This window comes from Rattus norvegicus, chromosome 11 (genome assembly GCF_021556685.1).
Source record: "Rattus norvegicus strain SHRSP/BbbUtx chromosome 11, alternate assembly SHRSP_T2T, whole genome shotgun sequence".
Taxonomy (NCBI): domain Eukaryota; kingdom Metazoa; phylum Chordata; class Mammalia; order Rodentia; family Muridae; genus Rattus; species Rattus norvegicus.
Window position 1 is genome coordinate 17141486 of NC_141544.1, and position 8506 is coordinate 17149991.

The following is an 8506-nucleotide window of genomic DNA, read 5'->3' on the forward strand; positions in this document are numbered from 1 at the left end:
AAAAAATTATCCAGTAAAATTGGGATCGTATGCCTCCACAATTAAAGTTCACATATTTGACACAATACTTTCACTATTTAGAAAATCCTCATTTTTATATATGAATTATTCTCATTATTCAAATGATTTAATAAAGTACCATTTCTCTTCCACATGAGGGTTTAGCCTTATATACTGGTCATATTCTAATCATATATCATTAAATTAGTATAATGTCATGACTTAGGAAATTCTTAGAACATTCTGTCAATCATTTGCTGTAATTGGTTGAGAATAATGCCAATGGCAAAGCCAGCTAAGACTCATCAGCATTTGTATTTTAAGACAACTACTGTAGGGAACTTTACTGTCTAAGGACCAGGATATGAATCAAAATGGAAATGTACGATGTTTGTCTTTCGTCTGGAATGGTAATAACTAATGTTTAATATTTTCAACTTACAAAATGTGTGGACATTTGTGTGCGCAGAGGGTGCCTTTTAGTTCAGTGCAGGGTAATTACAATGGCTAAATAACAGCCACAGGGCAAGCAGCTTGGCTTGCTGACCATAAAGGAAAAGGTGTCCTCAGTGAATCTGTAAGGAAAGTGTTACTTATTATCCTCACTCCTTAGGTGATTTCATATGCAGTTTCCAGGGCTTTCTGTTTTCCTTAGTTTAAAGGTGTCCCCTACATACAATGTAATAGTTTCAATATTGAATGCTAGCTGTCAGGAAACAGGCATCTTGTCGTTGTGCTGCGGAATGCTGTGGAAGACAACCTCGATATTGAATGTCACCTATCGAGGTCTAGTTCTGTGACAGAAGAGTTGAAAACACACAGAATGTGATTTGTGTTTGATGAACTTGGCCATTTCTTACACTTTTGGTTGTGAGCCTATCCTTTAATGGCTGTGCCATCTCTCCAGCCCAGCTTGGCCATTTCTTACAGGAAAGTATGGCATATGGAGTAACTATAATTAAATGCTGGTAGGTATCTTGCTTATTAACATATAATGAATATTTCTAGGCTAAAGTAAATTTTAAAAGCAATTTCTACATAGTACTGAATAATTTGATATATATATATAACTATATTGTATATAATGTCTTTTTTTACTATTTTGTTTTTTTATTATTTTTTAAAATAAATTCGGTGTTCACATTTCTATAAAGAATTAATGCAGTTTCAGGAGACCTGCCCTTCTTGGGCAGGAGAACAGTGCTTTTCCCGGCCTGCCTCTAGTCTGACTGCCCACCCTGATGCTTCAAGGTGCCTGGAAAAGCCGCAAGCCTGTGGAAGAAGTCTGTTCCTGGCCGGGCCTCCGAGCCCTGGGCTCAGTAAGCTTTGGAGAAAGCAGAGGGGAAGACTAGCTTACTGTGAAACTTTTGCTAAAAAATATTCATACACGTCAATGTGTACACCTGTCAAGACGCTGAGGAGAACAAGAGGTTGGAGACATCCCGTCGAGGCTGTGCATGGGGGTGGCAGCACCCTCACATTGGCCTGTCCTCAGACGTGGGGTGCTGGGGAGTCCTGGCTTTCATCTTGGGCAGAGCCTGGCTTCCTAGTTCATGTTCAACTCCATTCTCTAAAACCTGTGCGGAGTCTTACACTGCGCGGGAAGCACAAACGTTCAGTTTGTATGCAAAAAGGTAGAAAAACAACTAGAATATAAAAGTTTTGGTAATATAAGGCCATCTGTTCAAGTCCACCTTGGAAACCTGTAACAGATATTTAAATACTACATGAAAAGGCATCTTTAATATACTTTTAAAAAACATTTGAAGTAATTAGCTAAGAGTAAGAGTGAATGTGTGTGTGTGTATGTGTGTGTGTGTGTGTGTGTGTGTGTGTGTGTGTGTGTGTAAAATTCATTTCCCTTTGAGGGCACTTTGTCCTTTGAAGGAGGCAGGGTGGCAGGGAGGGAGGCAGGGAGGCCACATGGTTGGTTAGTGCTTCAGCCAAGGGTGGGCTTCGATGGAGGCCTTGCTCCGGTCTCCATAGTCGTACAGGAGCTCCTCCCCGGCCGCAATGTCTCGGGAGGCTATGAGGATGAGGCGAGGCACGCCGTCGATGTCATGCAGTTTGGTCTGGCAATTCCCACACTTACTGTGATTGATCAGCCTCCCCAGGCGGTTCGTTTCTTGAGTGGCATCCACGCAGTAGGTTTTGCTCAGATATTGAAAATAGTACACGTAGCAGCCCGTGGAGGGGTCCTGTGCGTACAGAGCCTCCCGCTTCTTGGCATCGGTGATTTCAATGAGGTCTCCACGGTATTCTACCACAAAGTCTCCTCGGGAGAATCGCTTGGTAGCAATCACACCCCTGCCTTTGCCATGGATTAGATCAATCTTCATGCCTTCTTCCTTCCCGCTCTCAATTAGCTCATCTATCTTCTTCCTTTCTTCAGACCGCAGCTCAGCTTTGCTCTTCGTGGAGCTCCTTCGCACGGGGTAGAAATCTGTGAGTTTTCCATTCTGCTGTGTCTTCCCTTGAGACTTCTTCCGAGGGGCCTGATTGCCCTTGAGGGGCTTTTTCAGGGCTTGCTTAGCAACTGCTACACTTGTAGAATCACATGCCGGGGGTGGAGTTTTTGGAGGTTCTGTTGCTTCAGATTTTTGGTTTCGAAAAGGCGCCTGGGGACCTCTCCTGGTATCTTTGCTCTTCTGTTCTTCTGACTTCACAGCGCTTCGGATAACATTCCCAGCGTTTCTTTTCTCTTCTCCCTTCCTGTAGATTCCGGCCAATGGTTTCCCCGGGCATTTGACCTCATGATGTGCGACCGAGTTCTCTTCCTGCAGTGGAGAGCGCATTCCGGGGCATTTGTTCGGACTCCTGTAGGCATAGATATTTGACTGCCCAGCAAACCCGTTCTCCTCTAGCCATGGCCCCGCTCTGTCACCGCCTGGAATCTCCTGGGAAACAGAGCTTTCGAAAAAAGTTGCAACAACTGTAGCCAACTGCTCAGCTAGACAGCGGCTGTGGGTGCTGATTGGCGCGGTCGCCCGCTCTTTCCGGAGCTGCCCGCTGTGATTGGCGGGCACGAGGCCAGGGCCCGCCCTTCTCCCCGCCTCTCTGCAGGAGGCTGGGCCTATATATAATGTCTTTTAAACTGGCATTATGATGATGTTAATTTTATAGATGTAGAAAGTGATGAGTTGAAAGGCAAAATACAAAGTTGAGTGCATAGGGAAGGCCAATGGATGTGGGAATAGTTGGAGGCAGAGGTCTATGACTGAAATACATTGTATGAAATTCTAAAAGAACTGATAAATAGGAAGGGGGAAAAGCGAAAACATTTATGAGACTCTGACCTAAAATTGATCACCTTTTCCTATTCCCCCAATTCATAGATTTTTTTTCCCTTTGCTTGTTTCAAAGATTTCGTGTGCTCTATTTCTGGTTTAGTGTGTTGTTTTCTTTTCTTTTTAACATATCATTTTCTTTGAAAAGCGAATGATCCAATTCATCTGTCTCATCCCCAAGCCCTTGTTACTCTGTTTTCCACATAATCCATTCTGTTGATGAGACTTTGGATCCTAAAGTTGAAACCTCACAGTAGGCATCAGGGGGAGGTTGAGCAAAGTCTGAGGGAGCACAAATGGGGCACAGCTACATTATCCTGTGCGTTCTGCATCTGGCTATACGCCACGGGTTAGCAGAAGAAGGCTCCTGGGATTCAGGTCTGCTGCTGCTCAGCTGGATGAGATACGACAGGTGAAAGAGGGTTTGGCAGTGAGGGGCTGCTTTGTTTCTGTGCTGGGATATGGGCATGTGCTGGGCTGGCTCAAGAGGACTTCCACAAGATGGAAGGCTCTGAAAGGTGGATCATGGTGAGCTATGAACACTGTTTTGGGAGGGTAGAATGCAGAGATCTGTATCTGAGTAAGGAGAGGTCAGTTGCAGTACAGGAAGGAGAGAGTGACTGGCTGGGTGTGAGCTGGGCCACTGAGCACAACTGAATGTGCATAGCAACATTTTAAAATATTATATTATGTTATATTTTCATTTGCTCTTTCAGATGACTTAAGAGAGCAATTTCAAGGTGATTATGTAGTGTATGGGTTAGAGGACATGAAAGGGATTGTGAATGACATTTATTTCAAGTAGTCTGTTGTACATCTTCATAAGTGACCCATTAATACAGTTCATCTTATGATGATCCCAACAATAAAATTATTTCTGTTGCTACTTTATAACTGTAATTTTGCTATCAGTATAAATAGTAATGTATATATCTGTGTTTTCAGATGGCCTTAGGCGACTCCTGTAAAAGGATCATTTAACTCCCAAAGGGGTTGCGACCCACAGGTTGACAACCACTGTTCTAAAGGTACACTCCATAGTGTGATAAGTGTTACCTAAACAGAAAAATAAAAATTCTTGAATTTTCATAAAATGTTTGTGCTTTACATTTAAGTGAAATGAACAACTACTGAATTAGATATAAAGAGTGAAGGATTTTTTAACCTAGAACTAGTCAAAAAGAGTGGAACTTTTAGAATAAACTGTCTTTTGACATAAATTTTAACACCTCAAATAACTTCTATTTCAATCTGTATGAACAAGAAAATCATTACTGCATGGAGAAACCTCACTGTTATTTGACTAATCTTTCAGACACATAGAAGCAGGCATGAGCTGATATGAGATAGGCAGAACCCAAGCGTCTTGTCTCACCATTCACCACCAGAACAGGTGGGACCCACCTTGAAATGCCGGGTGAATTTTCTCTTCACTCTTCTTTAGAAAGGCTGATGTGGCAGGTCTGAAATCAATATTCACACACGGCATGTGAAATCTAATCGATTCAGACTTTTCCTTTTCTGTTATTTGCAATGCCAAAGGGTAATTTATCCAACTCCACAGCTTCTTGGAATGTATAAATTTCAAATGAAAACTTTAGCCTTCTGTATTATACAAATACATCTTTAAATACCAGTGGTCCAGTGCTGCTCTCTCAACTTTCAGGTACATTAATGGAGTACCCTGGGATCAATGTGAGATTGTATTTTGAAGTGCGTGCTTGTGGTGTGTGTGTGTGTGTGTGTGTGTGTGTGTGTGTGTGTGTGTATGTGTGTCTGTGTATGAGAGAGAGAGGTGGGGGGAGAGAGGGGAGGGAGGGAGGATATTCCATGTGAAATGAATTTAACTTTCCGTGTGCTTTCAAAGACATCTGTAAACAACACCACCAACAAAAAGTCAAGAATAACTACAATGAGAAACCCCAAACTTTCCTCATAAATTTTTTAAACAGTAGAAGCTTAGAACGACTGGTTAACATTTAAGTGTGTGTCAAAAACACAATCATTTTCAGAGGCATTTTAAACATTATTCAGCTATTTCCAGATGAGGATGGATGATCTAAGAGGAACTACCATTTTGATGTGTAATTAATATTGGGAGATTTGCTGCTGAGAAAATGAATGATACTTTGAGTGAAGGAAGTAAGAGCTGGACACTGAAATGTAAAAATATTTATTAGGTGCAAGGCAGTAATTGAACTAGGCACTCGATAGATATGAGCACACAGGGAACTCTTACACTGCTAGGCAGATGGGGTAAGCAGAATTGAGGTTCTCAGAAGTGTGATTGTATGGTAATATTGCTGATAAATATTTTTTCTATATAGCAGAACTAAATGCTATCCTCTGTGGGAAAAGAGATAGTCATGAATGGAAGATGTTAGGTGTGAGATCAGGAATTTTGCTGACCAGTTGTTTTATAGGACAATTTAGTGCTCAGAATAAAGGAATTCAGAAAACAGTTTTTAAATGAATATACAAAGTCATAATTGTTTACTGATGATATCAGGGAAAGACCAGTATAACACTGTGTTAAAATCTACTCAGCTAGTTAGTTAAGGGAGTTCGTCGCATTGCATTGATAGTTGTTTTGTCTACTGTGATTGACATTGCTTCCAGAATGTTCTATGCATCCCTGGACCAATGCTGAAACTGAAGTGTTTCAGTCCTCTTCCTTTCCCCTACCATTTACTATGAAGAGACTATGCTACACAATCATACCTTAGAGGATTCTAATGCTCGGCAAGTTTTCACTGTGTCTTTATACAGAGTTTGTTGTTTGACATGATATAGACTGCACATGGCATGTTGCAAACTTCTTACTCTACAAAGTTGACCATAAACACCATATAGTTGTTTTTGTCTTGTTAAGTTCATCTTCTTTCTACTTTCCAGATTATAAAATGACACATGTCCCAATCTAAGACTTTTCAAGGATGGCCTCATGGGAGCCTGAACTATAATGCACCCAGGGTCTAGTGTTTTGTGGTTGCTGTTTTGCTTTTTTAATGTGTATGCTCTGTCTGTAGTTGTGTTGTCTTAAAATGTGTGTGTGTGTTATGTGTGTTGTGTGGGGTGTGTGTGTGTGTGTGTGTGTGTGTGTGTGTGTGTGGCAGCCGAGTCTTGTTTGTGCTAGGCAAATGCTCTATTACTAATCTGTATCCATTGCTCATTAACATTAATGCATTCTCATTCTGTCCTGTGGGCTATAAATTCAGTTGCTAGGTTTGCTTCTTTCTCATGTTGCAGAATAATACTTTTTTTATTCTGCAACATTTTTAATTGAAATGGATACCACTATTTGCTTACAATTAATACTGAAAGCAGAGATCCATTTCGATTCCATGGCTTTCTGATCATCCCAAAATTTTGTGAGATTCTTATAATTTTAATCTTGTAAGTTATCTTGGTAGTGACTTCACTAAGCCCCCTTTCCCTTTTCACTTCATACAATGGGAGAAAGAACAATAGAAAGCACTAATGAATCTTGAGACTTGAATTAAAATTTGGCATCTGCCACTTACTGGTTGTAAGAATTTCAGCAATTCAAATAACTTCTTGTGTATCCATTTTGGCATTCAAAAGCTGAGAACAACGAGTCTAAGACAAGACAGGACCATTTGTACAGTTGCTTTAAAAACTAGGAATGTGATCTGAACATACATAGCATAGTAACTGCTTTTGGTTTAGGGGAGTTTTCAGAAGACATTAAATTTTAATTCTCCTCTAAGTTTTACAATATTTTATCCTCACAGCAGTCATCAGTGTGTATTTCTGAGAAATGTACTTTAACCATAAATTCTTTACTCATTTTGCACTTATGAAATATTTCCATAAAATGTTTAAACACTGCCTTCCAAAACAAAACTAAAATTAAGAATATTGTGTCCAAATTTCATGATACTGTTGGTACCAAAAATGAGGCAGCATCTCCCTTTGAGTGAAAGCAAGTATGGAGTTGTTTCAACTAACAGAGTGGGAATAGCATCATGTGATTAGTGAGGCTGTGTCATAAGGTGGCAGGTAGCTTCCAGTTTTATATTGGAACAGTTGCTTCTAGATGGCTGACTCAGTACAGCATAAGGCCAACAACCCAGAAGGCACTATGCTGGGAGAGCACTAGGTAGGATACATGGAAGTTTTCCATGGAATCCCCAAGACATCAGCCTTCTTTACAAATCATCCATGTGCAGGCACTAGACCTATGAACGAATAGCCTTCTACTCTCTCTCTCTTTCTCTCTCTCTCTCTCTCTCTCTCTCTCTCTCTCTCTCTCTCTCCCTCTCCCTCCTCCAAAATCCTTATCCATAAATAAATGGTTATTTTAAGCCACAATCAAATTTTTGATTTATTTTGTCTAATAGCTATAAATGGAATACTCTCATTTTGGAAAAACTATACATCTATCCTAGTGCCAGTCCAGAATTATATTTCTAGGACATATTTCTTTTTTTTTCTTTTTTCTTTTTTTCGGAGCTGGGGACCGAACCCAGGGCCTTGAGCTTTCTAGGCAAGCGCTCTACCACTGAGCTAAATCCCCAACCCTAGGACATATTTCTTTAAAGATCACAGGTTCACACTGGTCTCAAACTCACAGTGATCTGCTTGCCTCTGAACTCAAGTGCTGGGACTAAAGATATGGACCACCACATCTAGCTTTTCCCATTTCTGAGAACCAATTGATGCTGTGTTCATAAACTTCTTTATCATTTAGACTTCAAGTCCACATGAGAAAACATCCATGTGTGTGAGGTGGTGTTTTTAAATCTTAAATCTTTGACACTTTGAATATTCACTGACTAGTATAGTTATTTTTGTTTATCTTCCTTAAGATAAAATTTGCATGGTATTTTATATGTCATTTCTAATACCTGTCTTTTCATAGATGTTCGGTGCTCTGCTAATAATCCAGCATTGTTCTGACACTGAATATGTCACACTTATTCATGTTTATGTGCACATTTAACCCTTCTTAAGACAAAATTTACATGCCATTTTATATGTCACCTACAATACCAGGCTTCTCATAGATGTCCAAGCTTTGCTAATAATCCAGCATTGTTTTCGATTAGAATATTGACACTGAAGTATTTCTCTCTTGAAATGTCACTTAAACATTACCAGCTAGTTTTAAAGTGCTCTGCATTGACTAACGAGAGGACACAGAGAGTGCGTCCAAATTAACAAAATCAGAAATGAAAAGGGAGACATAACTACAG

At 40.3% G+C, this 8506-nt stretch overlaps 1 pseudogene across 1 annotated transcript; it reads right to left on the minus strand.

The window, feature by feature from the left end:
• Positions 1-1142: 1142 nt before the first annotated feature.
• Positions 1143-2863, minus strand: Kmt5al3 (lysine methyltransferase 5A like 3; annotated as a pseudogene). Its single transcript, XR_015633713.1, has one exon. The product of XR_015633713.1 is annotated as a lysine methyltransferase 5A like 3 (transcript).
• Positions 2864-8506: the final 5643 nt, after the last annotated feature.